Here is a 21,668-nt window from a genome sequence, read left to right as displayed (position 1 = left end):
ACTGAATGGTTGTAGGAACAGCTCATGGAACCAAGTACAGGAGTTCCAGCCAGGCCTCAGTGCAACGGGAAAGGGGCAAGGCCTGGCCACCCCGCCACCCCACTGAGGCCAGGTTCCCCTCATCATCGTTCCTGTCGCCTTTCTCTGCTGCAGCTTTCTCTCCATGTCTGTGCCCCCAACAATGGGGACACCCTGGAAGCCTGGGTAGGACGATTCTTTACTGAGCTGACTGTCCTCTGTGTAGCTGGACATTTAGCATCTCCGGCCCATAAAATGCCATAATATCTCCTTACCTACTCATTGTTACAACCTAAACTACCCCCATGAATTTCCAAATGACCCCAACTATGTGATAATATAGGCGCAGCATCCACTTCCAACAGAGTTAGTATCTTAGTTCAAACTCCCAGGATAGAAACTGATCAACCACTCTGCAGCCATCAAACCGGACCCTGGTTCATTCAGCCATGACTGACAGTGTGAATGGTCAATCACAATCACAGGATACACTCGAGGCGGCCAAACTTGCCCCTTCCATGGAAGCTAAGGACAAGGATAATTCTCAGAGGGGAACGTGACAAATCAGTAAAGACTGACTAAGGATGGGGCCAATGGAAGGCGTTCTCAGGGGTAATTACATCTGCTCATGAGGCCCCAATTACAGCGTTCAGTATCTTGCCACGTTTTTGGAATCAGCGACCCAAGGTCATCTATTTTCTCTTTTCTCCTTTGAATGCAAGCCCCGCCCACCCTTTTCTCTTTCCACTCTCTCTCATCTTGTAGCTGTCTATGCCTCCTCCAACCTTTTATGTCCATAAACATGTGAACTTAGCGGGTCTGCCTCCTCTTGCATACCAGATAACGTAACATTAATTTACTGAAACTTGAACGATTTCATAGCCGTAAGAACACAGGAAAATGCTCTAGTTTACCCCCAATTAATATTCTTTTTGCTTGTGTGCTTGCCTGGCACAGCTGTTCACTATTTGAAGAGACCATCACAGGCTCAGAAGATAATCAAAGACGCTACTTAAGAATAACACGCTGCCTTTTAAAAAAAACCAATGCCCAAGCTGAACCCAGAATAGTAACGAGCTGAGGCAGGAACCCAACTGAGACCTCCGCGGCCAGCCCACCCAGCTGGGACATTTGCATTTTATACAAACCATTTTATGATGCTATAAATTTCACATTTTTACAGTTACAGGTCTTAATCATCATGAATACCAATTCTGCACGTATCTTTGGTAAACGGAATTCAAATTTCCACATGATCTCGAAACGCTAAACCGTTAATAGCTTCTCTAGGGCCCTGTGGCTTGTTCTGACCTCTTTGATGATTTCGCCATTGTTTATGCATGTAAAAATCACAATTCAGGCTCATGAGCCTAACTTAAGTTTCCCAGGCATTTTTCAGTCCATTTTTGCTTTTTGATATTCTTCAAGATTGAGGACCAGGGGTTTGAAAAGCAGTGAGTACACTGGTTAAGGCTTATAAATCTCTTTCTTATACCAAGTTATTTTATAAACAATACAAAAATAGTACAAAATAATAATACCAATTTGTAAACCCAACATATATTACGAACACCACTGTATCCACTGTCACTCTAAAGCATTCATTTGTAACAGGCAATCACAAGGTCTGACCCATAATTTTTAGTTGTTTCATTCCATACTTGGCTCTTAAATCTGCTTTTCTATTTAGAATCTTTTTCTTACAGATTGCTTTAACCTCATTCATTTGAAATTTTGAAACTTCTCTTTCTGTATTGGCTTACTTTTAGGTCACAAAGCTTTCTGGAGCAGGCTCAAACAAATTTCTTGGATCTAAGCAAGCATTTGATTTAAAAGTTATCTTTGAGCCATTTCGTAACGACTTAGGAGCGTTGTATGCTACTCTACGGGAATGCGAACTTCTGAGTATTTCAGTACTTGTATTTTCTTTCTCAGTTCAGGAATATTTGGGGAAAAGAACACAGTAGGGGACGTGGTCACAGGACAGTAAACAAGCTGTTTTTGATTTAACCATGAAGCAAAAGCTTTTGCTTCCTCGAAAACCTCCTTTGCATGAAATAAAGGCATTGATTCTATCGTTATTACCTGCCAGAGTTGATCAACAAACGCGTGGCAAATACTGAGCAGACTGGCTCAGCGTCTGCGCCTCCATGCGTGCAGCCATCTTGAGGACCGCGGGCTTGAAAAGCAGTGATTGGCTGAGGTTTTTAAACCCCTTTCTGACACCAGGTGTGTGTAGTTGATGGCCCAATGGGGCTATAGAAAAAAAAAAGCACTAAGTTTCCATGGGAACACATGGAAACAGATGAACTTGGATACATCTGTAAAGGGTCTGAAGCGTCCTGCCTGGGTGTCTGATAAAGCCGTCTTATCCTCACAGTCTTGGGTCATAAGAAATGCTGGGTCTATCTTTTAAATTCATTTAAGAACTCCCTAGCTGAACTTGCCCGCTTCAGCCTCACAACGAGGCCCCTGGTTTATCCTTCTCAAATGTAAACGTGATTCTATTATATCTTCTTTGAAACTCTTTTCCTAGTTTTCCTATGGCTTGCAGGGAAAACACAGAAATGAATTGGCAAGACCTCTAAAGCTAGCATCCTTTGGCCCCGGCTATCCCCCTGGCCCTGCCTCAAAGCACTTCCCATTAGTCCACTCCATCCCAGCCATGTGGAGCTGCACGGAGCCCCTGCAATGAGCCATTTTTCCTTTCACATGTACATATCAACCTAAAAGGACTCTCACACCCCATCCTGCCTTCGCCTAGCAAACTCCTATTTATCCTTCAAGACCCAGTTCAAGCATTACCTCTATGAAGTTTTCTCTAACCACCAATCCCCTTCCAACAACTGAATTAGTAGTTCCCTTCTTGCTGGCACAACTCCGTGTTCATGCATCACATAGTGTTGTAACTATTTTTCTCCAATGGCCCAGCGGTTGTCTCCTTGATTACATAACAAAGTCACATGGGAAGATTATTTTCATAATACCTATTCTTAGGCTGCACCTTTGAAGATCCTAGTTTAGTAGGTCTGGGCTGCGGCCCAGGCTTCTTTTTTTAAGTGCTCCAGGTGATTCTGATGCGCACGAAGAGAACACTCATTGTTGAGGCTGCTGAGAATCATGCTACTGAACTGTGAGCTCCGGGCAGGCTGGGACTGGGCTTTGTTCATTTTTTACCCCCTGTCCATAGCAGAATGGCACTTAGTAGGCTGTCAGTTGATATGGAAGGAGAGAAAGAGAGAAGGAAGGGAAGGGAGGGAGGGAGAAAGGAAGGAAGGAAGGAAGGAAGGATGGGCAGACGGGGGGAAGGCTGAAGAGGGGAAGAGAGGGACAGAAGAAAGAAAGAAGGAAAGAAAAAAGAGAGGAAGAATGGGGAGAGAAAGAAATAGAGAGGGGAGGGGGCAAGAGAATGGAAAAAGCAGAGGAATTCTATGCTTATGGGAAGCACCTTACCCTCTGGGGGAAAATACCGCAAATTAATACAGGTTGTTTTATAAAAAGAAACCTCCTGATTTAGCCATGAGGACCAGATCTATCTCTCAGGAAGGTATGAGCCAGAAGATATACACACATAGAAAGGCTACATGTGGGCACAGACAAACCCTGGGAGTTCTTGTAAGCACCTTATAAGCACCAATCTGAACCGTCCATAGAAAACACATCAATCAGCCTCTTGAATTTGGTCTGCAGTACATCACTCTGGTAGCCTGACATCCAGCTTAAAATGATCTTCCGCTTCTGTGACTCACAAATTATTCCCAAGACCAGCCAAGTGTTTCCATTCTCAAACCAATATTCTGACAATCAGGTGGTCCTCATACCATTCTGCTGAATGCAGGATCAGCCTCCTGGTTCCCTTGGTCAGCCCCGCCCCAGCCCAGAACCACGGCCAGCCTGCTCTGTTCTGATGGCAAGATCTGCACTCAGCTGGCATCTTGTACAAGAGGACTGGACAGACAAGAGAAGTGGGGTTGGAAAGAAATCTTTCCCAACTCCCGAGGAGTTTTCCAGCCACAAGATGAGTGCATCAGTTTCCTCCATACTGAGTTCCAGGATTGGGGCTGAGCACCATGCAAAATCAGCAACCCCACCAGGGTTGCCAGACTGGTACAAAAGCAGATCTTTCCCAACTTCTGAGATAGCTCTTTCACACTCCTGGTTTGTTATTTTTTTCCAATTATTGCAAAACAGGCCTCAGGATTTTACCATCCAGATGCCCAGTGCAATAAGCCTGGTCAAGCTGAAGACTCGCTAATGACTGCGGGGTTTTGTTTTTAAATATATGCCCCGGTTAGGGAAGGAAAACTCATTGTGCAGGGTGAGGCATTTCGAGCACAGACATGATATGGGAAAGAGTTATGATTGCAGCAACCACCGCACGACTTCTTGGGGTTCTGCCAGAGTTCCCATAAAACCCTCCTTTTTCTGGCATCTACACCATGTGCTCTTATGTAATCAATTTAAGAAGCCTTTATGAGATGCCAGAGGATGTTACTTAAAGCATTCCCATTTATTTTGCCTTACTTTATGTATTTATTACATAGAATTTAAATTAAATCCATTTGGCCGTGTTTTACAGTGGAGGGAGGCGAGGTCCGTCAGGAAGAGAAAAGGAATTTGTCATGAGGGGAAAGCTCTTGTGGTCGGGCTGCCCAGACTCTGGTGGAGAAAAGAGAAAAGGTGCCTCCCCACTACTTGGTGAGATACAGACAGTTCTTTCAGCTTCCGGCTTAAGGCTTCCCTCTCTCCTACAGTCGGTGGTGATTTTTCCAAAGGCTAGCTCTGCCCACCGTTGTCCTGTTCAAAACCTTCCAGTGACATCATATTACCTTCAGAATCAAGCCCATATTCCACAGTGTGATGTTTTTCATCATCTGTGATCTGCCGTCAACCTGCTTCTACCATTCGGTTTGCGTTCTTTCCTTTTCTTGCTTCTCACTCTCCTGCTAAACATGTACTACTTCCTGTAGGTGCCTCCCACTCACCAGCCTTCAAATCCCACCTGACAGTCAAGGCCCAGACAGAACACTATCTCAGCCTCAGCATTTCACCTAATCCTTCGGGGAGGAAGTAGTTAGTTCCCGTAATCAGGCCAAGCTCCTTGTGAACGCACCTGGAGTCTGGATCTGGGGACCTTCCTCCTGCTGTCCCACCTCCCTCCTGCTGTCCCACCTCAGTCAGACACGGCCCGACACCTCACGCCTGATTCTCTCTGCTCAGCCACTGGCAGGCCCTCCACCTGGGCAAGGTCTCCGCATGTCCGACTCCACCGCGTGACCTTTCAGCTGGAGCTCTTGCAACCAGCTGGTGATGCACTGTCTCCATCTTTTTTAGTTTGAATTTCTGAGTAAAGGCATTTGACTGGTCTAGCGCATCTCTGTGAGACAGATGACTATGGCCCTAAGGTCAGGTGCCGTCCTGGGGTCCAGTCAGCAGAGACCCGGGCCCAGGGGCCTGCGTGCACCCGTGGGTGTGTGCAGTGGATGCTGTAAGGCAGGCACGCACCACAACACACCTGTGCAGGATCGATGCCCGCCCTCCACCATGACTTTGAGGCTAAGGGAACGCGAGGAAGGAAGGCCTCTGCTCCCTGTCTGAGCAGCAAGAGAAACACAGCGATCAGAAGATGTGACAGCTAATTTACCCAGATGTCCTGGCTTTGATGCACTGAAATGAGAGTTGGGAGTGGTGGTGTGGGAAGAATGAAATCACAAGTGATCCCAGACTTGCTGGGAAATAAAAACCCAAAGTACACACAGGGGAGAAAGAAAAAATTAAGTCAACACTATAATTGGCATCTGAAGCCACAGGACAATCTTCAGAACTGAGTGATAAACTCAACGCCTTATTTAGAACCTTAAATAGAGCTCATTTGGTCCTCCTGTATTTTAGATTCATATTCTATCCCAGGTCCTCGTTTTTAAGACATTTGAGTATGGCTGTTGGATATTTAAAAAGAAAAAAAAAATCATAAAAAACCCATTGCTTGATTAATTCCTAAGACACAGCTGTTTCTGATGCTCATTGCAAGTTTTGCCTCTAGAAGTGGCTGATGCTTGTTCAGTTTTTACCCAACAAGCTCTCCGTTCTCAGGTCTCTGTACTTCATAATCAGGGATGGAGAGCCATGATTAGCTGTTCAATCAGGTGACCACGAGCATGAGTTATTTCTTGTAGCAGATTCAGGCAATCGCCCTGATGTATCTCTCAGAAGAGTCTAAGATCTGATTACAGTTGGTCATGGGTGGCCTAATGGGACCTGTGTTTAATCAATGTGCTCCCCCACCTCCATATGGGTTTTTTGTTTTTTTTAAATCAAGCAGACCTGCCACCTCCTGCTCCCAATCCTGGCACATCCACAGGAGCTGGGAAGCCCCCACCTCCCTGCCCACGGGCATCCCTCCTGCATGGCTGGGCTCCATTTCTTACCCTCCATCATCACTCCTACATCACACCCAGGAACAAAACAGGGGACAGACAGACACCCTTTGTGTGGCTTGGAAGACAGATTTAGGAGTTAATCCAGCTTCAGCACCAAGACAACAGAAATACAGAATGATGATGGGGTACTTACTTGGTCAATTGACTTTTAACTTCATGTTACTTTTTACTTACTTTCTTGGGGACAGTTCTACATTCTCCTCTACCGCCCGGCACATGGATGCCTTGAGATCTCTCTCATATCCCTCTTATTATTTTCACGTCTATGTTTTTTTTCCCTTTTTTTAGATTGAAACATTGTATGCTTTTCTAAAAACCATTTTTCTCATTTTGTCACTCCCTGGGGGTGGCATTAAGTCCTACAGCCTCAAAGATCACCTCAGCAGCATTAAAATGGACACCTGAGTCCCACCCCTCACCTGACCTCTGCCGTGGGGTTTCCCATCTCCTTGCAGCCAGGGCTGGAAATGCCTCCTGGCTCTTCTCTTTCCCCAGCTCTGCTCACAGGAAGGCAAAAGCAGGGAGCCTGAGCCTCTCGAGTCTGGCTGCAGTCCGTGCACAGAGCGCAGCTTGGCTGGGATGAGTTCAACGATTGTGACTTTTAGACAGTTGAGCGCTCTTTAAACAAACACCTGAACAGTTATTTTCCCCACAAAAGAATTAAACTTTATCAAATTCACACTGTTTTTATTCTTCCAATAGAAAGATCCATAGGGGTTTAGCCCTGGGCATTTCAAGCTGAGGCTTGTTATGTTTTATACACAATCTCCTCAAAGATAGGAGACCCTCAGCCAATCAAATCTGGGGCTTCATCTGACCCCACCCCCTAGCACATTTACTATGTGAGCCATGACAGTGGGTGTGCTTTGCATTTTTTCTATAGTTAGGAAGGAAAAGCAGCAGCCTCCCACCCCAGAATCTTTGACTAATTCATTATACAACAGATAGTGAGTACCTACTCTGTGTCAGGCAGTGTGCTAGGCACCAGGCTAGAAAAGGGACCCTACGATGGTTCTGGGAAAGAAAGAAATCACACTCCCATTTCCATCCTCTGAGCTCATAACCAATGGAGAAATACATTCAAGAATCTGACAGGTGGTGTGTACACACACACACACACACACACACACACACACACACACAATGGAATACTACACAGCCATAAAAAGGAGTGAAATAAAAATAATATGAAAACTAATAATAGGTATATATATGTATGACTGAAACATTATGCTGTACACCAGAAATTGACACAATATTGTAAACTGACTATACTTCAGTTAAAAAGAATGCAAAAAATAAGAGTGAAATAATGCCATTTGCAGCAACATGGACAGACCTAGGGATTATACTAAGTGAAGTAAGTCAATGACGAACATCACGATATCACTTCTACATGGAATCTAAAAAATGATACAAATGAACTGATTTATGAAACAGAAACAGACTTACAGACATAGAAGACAAACTTACGGTTACCAAAGGGGAAAGGAGGTGGAGGGTTAAATTAGGAGTCTGGGATTTGCAGATACTGACTACTACATATGAAACAGATAACCAACAAGGACCTACTGTATAGCACAGGGAACTATATTCAATAGCTTGTAATAACCTATAATGGAAAAGAATATGAAAAAGAATATATATAGTAACTGAATCACTATGCTGTACACCAGAAACTAACACAACATCGTAAATCAACTATACTTCAATTAAAAAAAAAAGAACCTGACAGGCAAAGATTAAAATGTTAGCTCTATCACTGGAAAAAGCTGGATTGGAGGATGTGGCTTAGCTGTGCAACCTTTTCCTATTTCCCACACCTGCCCAACCCATTCCTGGAGAGCTGCCTCCCCAAAAGGGCAGAGCGTGCCCGGGACCTTGCCCCAGGCTAAGAGCAGACAAACTGGTTCCTCCACGGGGTCAGATCGAGAAGCGAAAGGAAGGTACCAGTACCAGGACCTTCTCTAGGTTCATGGGTTTTAAGCAGCAGTTACTCCTCTGAAAAGAAGGAATGGCGAGGGCAGGAGGAGGGCCAGGAATGTTCTGGCTGGAGCCCCTGCACCGGGAATTAGAGACACCCCCTAGCAAACCCGCTCCCTCCTCTCAGAGGAGAGGACAGCCCAGCAGGGGAAAAGGGACAGAATTATACAATGATGTGGTCATTGCTTTACAGAGTTGGGGGTGGGAGGGTTCTGGGCTAAGGCCAGAAGATTGGGCAGGGCCCTTGACAGCCGGGCAGGTTGCAGGACTTGGATGTGCCAAGCCTCAGAGCCTGATGGAAAGGGGGTAGGTGCAAGACAAGGGTGAATGTGCAGGAAGCAACTAAAGTGGATGTCCCCCTCCTGGCTCGCTGAGGACCAGTTTCCTCTGCCTCGATCTCTTTTGCACTCAAGAAATAAAGAATTGAGCACAGGACCCAGGAGGTAGCTGTTCCACAGGGCAAAGGCGGGCCTGCTCGTGTGCCTGCTTGGTGCCTGGTACATGCGGGTGTTCTGCAAATATTTGCTCTTTGAACTCACGTCACATCCCTCCGGCCCATCTTTGCCCTGTCTGGAACAGGCCACTTTTCCTTTAGCCTGCTTCTTTTTACTGCAGAGACCCCAGTCTGAGTCACCTTCTTACTTCCTAAGCCTCTCCTGTGAACATTCCAGAAGTGATGTTTGCACAAGCCTGATGCTCTCAGAAGCATGGCTTTCTGTAAATACAGTTTTATTATTAGAAGATGATGAATTTTTAAAACTCCAATTCTGGCCTTTTCATCGTGACAGAGTGTAACTCAAGTCTGCATAAGCTTTGTTCATCAGAAACCTTGCAGGTCTCAGCTCTGGGCTGAGGATGCAGCTTTGGGCAGCGGTCAAGGCCACAGATGCCCAGGGGAGCTAGGGAGGTCCTGTGAGTGATGGAGCCTGCCCAGCCAGAGCACGGTCGCCCATCCTGAGAATGTTCAGGAATACAGGTCTGGCAATTGCTTGTCAAAGAAAGCAAAAATCTGTGGCTTATGTGAAATCACCTAAACTTTAAATTGGACCTCAAATTCTAAAATTAAAAAAGAACACCGTGAGGGCTTAACGTGACACACCTCTTCTCACTTCCCCCGCCAGCTAGCTTCTGGTCTCTGCAGCTTCACGCCAATGCTGGGTTTAGTAGGGAGCCCGCGGTGTCACCAGTCTTGGTTCAAATCCTGATTCCACTGCTTATTGGCTATGTGATTTGGGCAACCTACAGGAGCTTGTTGCCAATGCGGGGATGCGATTTGGTCTTTAAAATTTACCAGGATGGGCAAGGGCTGGGGAGGGGAAGGCAAGGGACTGAAAACCAAACTTTGAGGAAGATGAAAAAATAGGTCCCAGGGACAAGGCTTTTTAAAGTTTAGATGATGCAATTATCAATTTGAAAATATTTGGGATGATCTATCACCGGGCAACACCTGAAGAAAGTGATTCTGGAGTAAAATATCTTCTTTACTTTTAATTTATTAGACAATGGTTACCGTCCAACATTCAAAAAGGAACTGATTTACAATAAAAATTCCTTATTCTCAATGGGAGAGAAAGCCCGTTAATCTGAGGTTGTAGCGGATGCTGTGGGCAGTGACCCTGGCCCTCAGGATTCCTGCAAGCAGACATCTCCACCTGCCACGGCTACAGCTTAGCTGGAGGGTGGGCTCAGCCTGCTGGAAAGGCTGGAAGGTATTGCCCCAGCCGCCCTGGGCCACTGACAGGAGAGAGTTGGAGGATACATACCCCAACTCAGGTGGGACATTCTATGTGGCTTCCAGAGCCCCAACAGCCCACAGGAGCATCGCGCTCATCAACGCCCTCCTGCACTGGCTTCCTTACTTCCCTTTCTCACTTCTCCACCTGTGCACCAGTGCTTCCTGGGATCACCTCCCAAATAAACTATTTGCATTCAAAACTCGATTCAGTCTGTTTCAGGAAGAACCCAGCTGTTGCAGGTTGAACTGTGTCTCCCCAGAAGACATGGTGAAGTTCTAACCTTCCCTCCCCCACCTGTGCACGTGACCTCATTTGGAAATAGAATCTTTGCAGATGAAATCAAGTTAGGATGAGGTCATCCTGGATGAGGGTGGGCTCTAATCCATTATGACTGAAGTCACTGTAAGAAGAGGAGAAGCGTTATAGACACAGGCAGGGAGAGCCATGCGAAGAAGGGGGCAGAGACTGAGGGTCTCCAGCAACCGCCAGAAGCCAAGAGAGATGCATGGAAAGGATTCTCTCTCTCAGAACCTCCAGAAGGGACCGATCCTGTGGACACCTGGATTTGGGACTTCTGACCTCAAGAACTGTGAGAGAATACACTCCTATCCCTTCAAGCCACCCAGTGTGGGGTCATTTTTTAGGGCTTCCCTAGGAAACGAATACACCAACCTATGACAAAAGTCAATGTTTCATTCTTCTGAATTTCCCAAGAGTCTAGGGCTCTTAGGCTGTGTGCTTCTGAGACCCTTACTGCAGGGGTCCACATCGTGCCTGCAGAGGGGTCAGACCGGGATGACGGGAGGGATCAGGCCGAAAGGATGAGAGGAGGCAAATGGACTCTCCTGGAGTCCTCCTGGGTGGTGAAAATAACAGTGTGGCCAGATTTAACAAACAGGAGGGAATGGAAATGCCTGACGCTTCGGTAACATTTACAGATCTTTTCTACACACACCCGCAAAACCCAGCACTTACGTGAAACTGAGCTTGCACAGCTTTTAAATGCTAAGGTGTGCTGTTCGCCATCTTTAGATGAATCATGGCACGAATTAAATAGTGACGGGGAGTTCATAGAACTTTAAAATCTGTTTATGTCAAACTATACATTCCAAATCTCTTGACTGTTTACATTTCTATTCTATTTCCAAGAAACAGAAGGAAGGAAGGAAGGGGAAAAGGAGAAAAATCATTGAGCTCTCTTGGAAATTATCTTAATCCCTTATCAAAACCCAATTCCAGTTTTCAAACCTTCAACTGTTTCTGTCTCCTTTTATCCACCTTTATTGAGCAGTTGCCTCTTCTCTAACTTGGGTTCAGTCTTTTTCTGTAAGAAATAAATCTGTTTTTAAGTGTTTGACCTTGAGCCCAGAAGACGGAGGAAGGACGGAGGGAAGTCAGCACAGCCTGATAAAGACGCTGCAAACTCACTCCTGTGGCCGGAGGGAGGCTTCATTCCTGTCTTGCCACCTCGGAGTTTCCCTCCTGGCTTTTCATCCCTTAGCCCAGAGTTGGCGGATAGGTACCCAAGACAAAAACCCATTGTGGGCCTGTGGCTGGAAGTGGCCACAGCAATTTGGAGTCTCTTTTAAGGATTCCCTCCCGCCATTCTGCAGACAAGCGTTGCCATGGTAACTCTCCAGGGGCATTTTCAACCCAACAGAGGCATTCCAACGCACCCACCAAGAAGGTTGGTTAAGAAAATCTATCTTGACAAATAGTTGGCGTTTTAATTTGAGGCAGAGTCAGAAACTCTGCCCACAGCACTGAGTGACCCTTTGAGCAGGAGAATGAAAGTGATCAAAGTAATCTGAAATGTCTGTAATCAGACTTCCAACTGGGGTGAGCAGGGCCCAGAAGCCCTTTTTTGGGAGGTCTCTCCATAAAAAAGAGGCCCAGTTAGCAAAAGACCCTGTGAGTGCGGTTAAGAGCAGAAGTCAATGGTGCTGATTCCTTCTGGAAAGGGAGACTAGCACTCTTTTCTTTTACTCTCTTACTCACGCATTGACCCTCCCCAAGTCCCTCCTAGAAGCTTCCTGCCTTTCCAGGTTCCATTTCCCTTAGGCCACACATCATATTGGATTTTGGATTCATTTGAACATGGAGTTCAATCCCTGCTGTGTGACCTTGTTCCTTAACCTCTCTGGGCCCCAGTTTCCTCATCTGTTAAATGGAGATAGTAGGGTGGAGGATAACTGGGAACAGTAAACGGGAGGATGTCCATCCCTGTCTCAGCACAAAAGGCGCACAGAGCTATCCAATAAACGTCGGTTCCTTCCCTTCTTATAACTTTCCTTTTTCTTTGTGGTCTTTGTGTGAAGAAGAATGACCACAAACTAGAAAGAGAGATGTCATCCCTCAGTTCTGTGGATGTTTGGCTGAAGTGAAAGCACTTGATGGGAGTTACTGTTTAAATGAGGGGAAGAGATCACAGGATAAAGGCATGATATCCCAAGAGAGTCAGAACAGGATGAACAGAAATCAACAAAATCTAGCTCAGCCACTTCTAGCGAGTCCAGACTGCTGAGGGTGGGGGCAGGAGGAAGTACAAAACTGTCCCCAGGAGCCCAATGTGAATGTACTTAATGCCACTAAATTGCACACTTAAAAAATATTTCATGTTATTGGATTTTACCATAATTAAAAAAAAAGTCATTAGTGATTTCCTGAGGATTTTATTCCAGATGGGAAAAAATTAATAATGCAATGAATGCATTAAACGAAGAAATAAATCCGTTTAGGTTTTTCGTTAATAATATGCATGGCACCCGTAACCAGGATGAACTCTGCAAAGAGAAAAGGCACTATACATTTTCAAGGGCCAGGGATAGAAAGAAGAGTTGTTACATCCGAAAGATCACAAACCACCTCTCAGATCCCCTTGAACTAGGATCTGAGGCACATACAACACTGGGAAGTCTTTAGGCTACCTTTAAAACACACATTTAGTTTTCTCTCCAAACAGCCCCATAGTCTACCCCTGAAGGTACACTGATCTGCGGAATTGCAGTCGTTAAACAGCTGTGTCTGTGATGTAGTTGGTTTTTGTCAGGGCTGGAAAACCTGAGGGCATCCGCTTCTTCTGCTACCCAGGCACCCAGTCCAGGGAACTCCCCCGCCACCCCCCCGCCCCAGAAGGCTGCTTCTTACCTACCGGATGGGCTCCAGTGAGGGGCTGGGAAAAGTTCTGCCGTAAAGGTGGCTTGAAGGATTGTATTAAATCACCACTTAGAAAGGCAAGTGCAGTCAATTATTTAATGAATCTTCCACGGCATGGTTTGGGCTTTAGTTTTCTTCAAATTAAAAATGAAAAAAAAAAAAAGCAATTTCAGGGAGACTCCGCTTGACAGTTTTTCAAGTCTGTGGAGTTTCATTTCCAGCTCTACCCCTAGAAAAAAGCCTGTCAATCATGGAACTCTGAGCTGAAAGGAAGAAAAGCTTTCCAGGGGAGCTCTGATCCGAGGTACCGTGACAGGCACCGCAATCACTGCCATCACGAAGGGGCTTCTGCTGTTCTGGGAGTGACCGTGGCTAGAGATGTGAGACCACTCATACCATAGAAAGGGACAGTGAACACTGGCCTTGCGGGGCAAGGACGAGCCTGCTCCGGCCTCAGACTCAAGGGCTCCTTTGAAGGGGGAAGGAAATGGTATCTCTCAAAGTCCTTATACATGACAAGTGCTTTATATACCTTATCTGAGTTCCTCACATCAAACCTGCAAGGTAGGTACAACCCTGGGCATCTCACACAAGTGGAAAAAGGCTCAGATGGAGTAAATAACTCACCAAAGTTAACCCAGATGGTAAATGGGGCTCCAGAAGGACTCCAGGGCCCTCCCTGCCTCCACCAAACCATGAGCTCCTCTCAGCACCCTCGGAGGAGAGACCACAGCTGCCCGGGAGGGAGGAGGTTTTCAGTTTGAGTGGAGTAAAGAGGGGCTGGAAAGAAGCTACAAAATGCTGTGCTGCTAAACAAACAAAAACAAAAACAAAAACAAAACACCAGCAAAAACCCAGTCATAGCCGAGTCCTAGGGGTGAGGCTCACTGCCTATGTTGAGTCTTTAAAAGGGAGCCATTGAGGATCTGTGAGGAAGGGCATGCCAACACCAGACCTTTAATAAGGTTCCTCCAGCTGCACTCGGGGGGACATGGGCAGTGATGCCGGCTTCAGGGTTAGACTTTCTCCCTTTCTGCGTACAACTCCACGTGGGAGGCGGCAGCAGAGCGAGCTGGTCAAGAGCTCTGCCAAGCTTTGCCTCTTTGTAGCTGTGTGTTTGGGGCAAAATACTTTCCCTCTCTGAGTTTCTATAAAATGGGTTAAGTATATGTACCTCAGAGGGTTATTGTGAAAGATACAGGAGAAAAAGGGTACTCACCACTCAGCAGAGTATTACATACCTGTAAGTGACAGCCATTATTACCAAGATTAGGAATTCATTCAAGTGCTGTACTTCCTCAGGACACATTGGCAAGCAGGTCTGACCAGAATCAAAGCTGTAAAGAAAGGGAAATTAATCTCTGGTCTCCTTTCACCTCTACCCACCATTCTTAGCTCCCAAACTCATGTGGCAGCAAAGCCTGCCTTGAAGTCAAGGGAGCCTAGTGATAGACTGTATCTTACTTAGTGTGAGACACACACGTTTTAGGGCTGCCGTGTCCGTGTGTTGGACGATGCGGGGCTTGGCCATGGTGCTCACTTGTTTGGGCAAACAGTAGTCTAGCACTTGCTGTGAGGGTATTTTTAAGATCTGCTATCAGCGGACTTTAAATAAAGAAGATTACCCTCAACTGTGGGTGGGTCTCCCTGTTAGTTTGTCCAGGATGCCATACAAAATACTGCAGACTGGGGGACTTAGACATTTATTTCTCATAGTTCTGGAGGCTGGAAGTCCAAGCTCAAGGGGCTATTAGGCTTGGGTTTTTTGGTGGTTGTTTTTTTTTTTTTTTTTTTTTGAGCTCTCTCTCCTTGGCTTGCAGACAGCTGCCTTCTCTCTGTGTCCTCACATGACTTCTCTGTGTGCCCCTCCCCGGTGTCACTTCCTCTTTTTATAAGGACCAGTCTTCTTGGATTAGGGCCCCACTCTGTGACCTCATTTAACCTTTGTGACCTCATTTGACCTCTTTAGAGACCCTATCTCCAAATATAATCTCATTGGAGATTAGGATTTTAACATATGCATTTGGGGAGGACATTATTCAGTCCATAACCATCTCATCCAATGAAATGAAGGCCTTAGGAGCCAAAACTGAGGTTTCCTGGGGGAGAAGAAATTTTGCCTCAAGACTGACACAGGAATCCTGCCTGAGTTCCCAGCCTTCTGTCCTGCCCTATTGATTTGGGGCTTGCCAGTCCTACAATCATGTAAAACAATCCCTTGAATCAAATCTCTTTTTTAAAAATGTTTTTAAATTTAATTAATTAATTATTTTTTGTGAGTGGGGGTTAATTAGTTTTTTTTTAAACAGAGAAAGTGCAGATTGAACCAGGACCAGGACCCTGTGCATGCCAAGCACCCACTCTACCACTAAGCTATACCCTCCCCCCAAATCAAATCTCTTTATACAGAGCATATATATGTGGTATGTAATATGTGGTCTGTAATAGGACACACAGATCATAGACGGTATATAAAGGATCAGCGCTGTGCTCTCCTGACTTCTGGCCTCTCCATCAGGGTTCTTCGGGCCATGCTGTGCAGCAGCAGAAGGTTCAGGACCTGAGGACTCAGGTCCTGAAGGTTCAGGACCTGAGGACTCAGGACACACTTCTGGAATGGAGTGGGATTGAAGAGAATATGGGGACAATGCCAGTTCTCCAGAGCAGTTCGCTGAATAGAAGGCCTTATTCAGTGGGGACTGGCCCTCTGAAAGTGAGTTCCATTTGATTAAGTGGAAACTCTTTTATTTTATTTCCCTAGATAACATGTTTTCTCAGTCTTTAGTGATGGCTCCCTCCTGCCACCTCATCTTGTCCATTTTCCTTATAAATGATCTCAGTTGTGACCCAGAGCTACTAATTAAGTCAGTTAAACACTGTGAGGTTTCTGCCTCCAGCAGTGCTATAGAAATCGAGGGTTTTGCTGGCAAGTGACTCATCCGTCTGAACATATTAATTACTGCATGAACTGTTAGAGCTTTGAGAACATCCTAAGAACATTCTAAGAATACCTTGATAATGAACCGTCTCCACCATGATTCACCTCTTCATGGTCAGGAGAACGTCTCATTCCAAAAGAAGCCTCCATTTGTGTTAAGTCACTCAACTAAGCTCTCAGAACAAGCACTCAAAAACAGACCACGTAAATGTGCTCACACATCCGTACCGGTGAGGACTGGCTAGGTTCCACTGCAGTGGAACAGCTCCCCAAACTCTGCAGCTTGAAACAACAAAAGTTTCTCTCTTGTTCACACTCTGTATCCCCAGGGGCTCTGTTCTGGGTCATCTGCAGATTGGGAGGAATTCACTGGACTGAATGGTGCTACCTCACAGTGGCATCAGGGTAGCTATAGGTCAAGGTCACATGCCAGTGAGGCAGAGGGGCCGGGACACCTGGAAGAGCAGCTAAGGTGGGGAAAGTGGTCGGGCTTTGGGGACAGACAGGCCTGGTTCAAGTTCCAGCTCCAGCACGTCCCTTGCATGTGACCTTGGATATATTCTTTATTTTCTCTGAACCTTAGCCCTTCTATCCAGTGTGATTAACCACATCTCCTAAAGCTGATGTGAAGATTTGGGACACGATACTTGGAAAGCGGAAAAGCATTGAGCTCTGGGCATGATAGGGAACAAGTGCTCAATAAATGTGAACAGTCTTTTATCCTCTCTGCTGCTCCAGTGTCCTCCAATCCCACACACACAGACACACACACACACAGGGCAATGAGAAAATCCTGAGTTTTATAAAAGTACCATTCTTTTCTTAGGAGTCTTTAGACTTGTGTTTCCAACTTTTTGGGTCACAACCCACAGTCAAGAAAAACATTTGAATAAAACCATGTGTGTGCTGGAGGGGACAATGGGTACAAGCACTGAACTGCACCTCACCAGGCAGAACGTGCAGGGATCACAAACCCAATATCCCTCTCCTGTGTGTCCAGAGAAACTCCTTTGCAGATGTGCCAAGGAGATGACCGAGAAGGTTTGTAGCAGCACTGTTTGCAAACACCCAGTCTGGAACCATCACCATGTCCGCCAGTCCTGGGGCAGAACATGTATCATGATGCAGTCATAGGAAGAAACATGTGCAGCAGTGAAAATGAATGAACTACGCCAACAGGAATAAATCTCACAAATATAACATTGAGTGGAAGAAGCAAATCCCAGAAGAACTGTCATGAGGACCTCAAAGACAGGTCACACTAAAATCTATTTTTTCCTGATGACAAATGGGTGGTGAAGTTATAGTGAATGCAAGGGAGTGAGTATCATAAATGTCAGGATAGTGGCTGCCCCGGGGCGGTGGGGGGTGGGGGAGGAAAAAAAGCGAGGGAGGTCATTCGGATGGTTTCTAAGAAGTACCAGCTCGGCCTTAGTTCTTAACCATGGTGATGGGGATTCAGGATTTTGCTTTATTAGTCTTTAAAATACATCAGTTATATACACTGCTGGGAGTTTAATATATTTCACAATAAAAATAAAGGTTAAAAAAAAAAACCAGAAATACATTTTAGGTCCTACCCCAGTGCACACATTTATAGATCCATGTGTGTGTATTTATACTGAAACAAAAATTTCACAAAGAAATCTGCCTTCATTATAAGAGGTGTATTCATATGTTTATTTTATTTTATTTGGTTCAGTTCTATTTTTTAATGCTAGTTGTAAACTACTCAACTGATTTCAGAACCCCCTAGTGGATCATGACCTATAGTTTAAGAACTCTGCCTTAGACTAAAGATAAATACCAACATCCCGCCTTGCTTAGATCAGAAAGGCTATTTGAAATACTTGAAAAAGCCCAATGTGGCAAAACCAGATCTTGTTCTTGCAAGGGATTTACTGCTTTTCATCAGCAATTTGCATTTCAACAGCAAGGCTTTTCCTCCGGGGAGCCAGTCCAGTAAGTGGTTGCTGCTTACTGTACTGCACAATCAGGCACCCTCATCATCTGATTCAAACAGCTGAGAAAAAAAGAAGGCTAGAAGCAACAGTTTGGGGGCTGTATTTCTAGGGTGGAACAACAATGTTTCCAAGAGACAAACCAAAGTGTATCATCAGGGAATAGGCAATGGAAGCAACTGACGGCTGCAGCAGGAGTGGGAATGGCAGCAGGTACATCTAAAGGATGAGGGGTGCTGAGATGAAAATGGCGCTCTGACACAGCCTCCCACGGAAGAGCGTTTTGTTCAGGCGCTGTCCTGTTGTGGTTGGCACATTATGTGGAGGGAGCGGCTTGGGGTGAAAGACTGCTGGCTGGCCAGGTAACAGAGCAACAGGAGGAAATCAATAGACAGCCAGCCAACACTCCTTTAGTGTCTAAATTACTCAGAACGTTCGTCTCCAGCGCTTCCAAGTTAGCACTGCTTTTACTGGTTGAACAGGACCCCAGGCAGAACAAGCCAATCCCACAACTCAGATCCATGTGAACTGCACATTCGCTCTAAGGCGCCCAGGTACCTGCTTGAGTGGTCTCCTGCCTTTCGGGATCCTGCCTTTCGGGATCCCTGTTGCCCTCTGGCTTTCCTGTAACTCCAAGTTCAGAAGTGGTGACTCCATCAAAAGCCAGAGGGGGAGCTTACGAAATGCTATCTCCAGGGACCCCAGCCCATCTAGCAAAACCCCATATGAACTATTTCAGATGGTCTCTCCCTCGAGCTGGTCCCTGGTCCTCCTCCAGAGAGTGACCAGAGGACAGCTGGCTATGGCTGCTTGTAAGTACTTCGGGACACGTTCTCTTCAAGCCATGAGAAGGTAAGTGGATGAAGCATCCAGGAGTCCCTGCCAGGAGAGGTCAGAGCTACCTGCTGCCCTGTTCCCACACGAAACCACAAGAAGATGGAGCACAGATTCTGATAGGTCAGGACCTTTGACATGAGGGGGCAAAAAACCATTCTGAGCTCCAGACAGTCCTGTAGTGATGCCAGGGCACCTGACCATAGAGGTGCCCCTCCTAATCGTTGGGGTGGGTTGGGCTAAGACAACAGCAGGAATGAGAGAAAATGAGAAAGAAGAAATGACAGAACTCTCACGTTCCCCTGTGTTCTTGATAATCACTGAAACTTCATAGCCAGCATAATAAAACTTGGGTTCCCAGATCCCTTTCATTCCAGCATTCCTCTTCCTAAGCAGGAAGGAGAAATGTTTGGCATTATTGGCACTCTACGAATCCGTTATCTTACGTGTAGAGGAGCAGACCCGCCACAGGTGCAGTCAGTCTATATTCTCAGGGTGTTCCTTTTGCACCAGAGTTTACAGCAAGGCAGAATACTAGGAACCTTCTGTCCTTGGAAAGAATCCACAAGGGAGGTCTGCTGCAATGACATGTTCCCTTCATCTCCAGGAACCTGTTAATGCTTCTTGTGTTGTGGACAGGAGGCTGCAATATTGCAGCGATGTGTGCGTGTGTCTGTGTGTGTGCTTGCGTGCATATGTGTTTGTCCACATACTGAAGACAGAGAACAAACTTCCAAGAAAGACCAGAAAGGTATGGAAACACAGTATGTGACGCAAATGTGCACATGGTCAGGAGCCGGGTACCACTTTCGGGGGCAGGTTTGAACTCACGAGGTCCTCTACCCTACAGCTGGGGCCCTTGGCTCTGAGTCCAGCCTCTTGCTCAGTAACGCCTACTTCTAACCTACTTTGTGTAAAAGATACATTGATACGTTTTAGGTAGCCCCTAAAAGGAAAATCAAAATTTGAGAAGATAAAGATGCCATAAAAGCTTTATGAAACAAAGACGATGTTTCACAGTGAATACACACTTCTTGGTAATAACAGAAATTAAGCTGCTGTGGGTTTTTCCTATCCTACTTGTAAATGTGCCCAGAGGGTAACAAGCCACGAGCACATCCAATCACTCTGATAATTGAATAATAAATAAGCATCGAGTCAAGACAGACTGTGCGAGGCAGCAATGCCAACAGGCTGGAGCAGCACCTCCCCAAGTGGCCCAAAGGCAGCCTGAGACAGATCAAAGAGGAAATACGAGGACAGCTCTCTATACATCTCCCGACCTTGGTGTTTGTCCAAGACATGTGGTGCAAACAAACTCCTGAATGCACACCTCCGCCCTCCCTGAAGCGCTAAGTGAGCTGCTGAAAACATGCTTGTCTCAGTGTGGGCTTCAGAGAGGCAGCAGCGGGCAACTGCCTGGATGGAGTACTCAGACCATCGGAAAATTGGATGGATTCTGACTTCAGCATCAATCAGCTGCTTCCCCAAGGGAAAAAAAAAAATGTGTGTGTGGTGGGGGGCAGGGAATTAGGTTACTGAGTTCGAAGAATTAACATAATGGAAGGAAATAAGGAGCTACAGAAAGTGTATGAATTCACTGCCATCTATAACTCACTCCTAGAAAATTTTTTTTTTGCTTTCTGATTCCTGGAGGATTTGGCCCAATGATTCAGGGCACTTGTGAGGCTCCATTTAAATCTGGGGTAAGGAGAGTGGAGCTCTTTCACTGAAGCCAGACCCAGAGTTGACATGTGAGTAAGGAAGCAACGGCTGGTACATGTTATCAAATTCATGGCTCTCACTTCTTGGGGGAGCTCAAGTAGGAGACGCTGCCTAATTACAGGGGCAGCCTCCCTCTCCCAAGGGCTCCTATCAGGGAGGCCACGACCACCTTTAACAGAAACACCCAGAGCTCACCTGTCATCATGCTCCTTTGGACCCTGGGAGACAGGCCGGGGCTTGGGGCCAGCAAACTGATGTACGTTCTACTAATGTTATTAGCATGTCCTTCAAAGCAGTGGCAAAGTGCTAGGATATCACTAGAAATAGAAGACATAGTCTCTGTTTCAGCCCACAATGTAAAACTACACCGTGAACAACAGTTCTGTGAATACGCACAGATTGATCCAATGGTTCTCGTACCCAATTTACGCATTTAGCACTGTACTCTGTACACGGAGCCTTCAGTAAAGGTTGTGGCTGATGAATGGAGGAGGAGAAGGAGGAGGAGGAGAAGATGATGATGATGACACTTTGGAATGACTTGGTGCAATCTTTTCTGTAAAAGGGATGGATTAAGTGATCAATACTACTCCTTGTAATCTATAAAAAACCACTTTACTTTCCTATTCAACCAAAAATTCTATAAATGTGACTATCGTACCTTTCAAGGTTGTGCATGTAATAGCTGAATAATAAATACCTATGGACTTGTAAATCGACTGTAAGTCAAAAAAAATAAAAATAAAATTTAAAAAAGCAAATACCTATGGACTGATTTTATGAATCCACTTCCTAGATTGTAGGCGGAAAGACTAAGCCTGTCCCACCATCAGACAGCTTGTCAACAGCGGAGGGCAAAGGGAAATTGGCCAGGCCT

This window comes from Camelus dromedarius, chromosome 13 (genome assembly GCF_036321535.1).
Source record: "Camelus dromedarius isolate mCamDro1 chromosome 13, mCamDro1.pat, whole genome shotgun sequence".
NCBI classification, from domain to species: Eukaryota; Metazoa; Chordata; class Mammalia; order Artiodactyla; family Camelidae; genus Camelus; species Camelus dromedarius.
Note: the sequence above shows the minus strand (reverse complement) of the source record.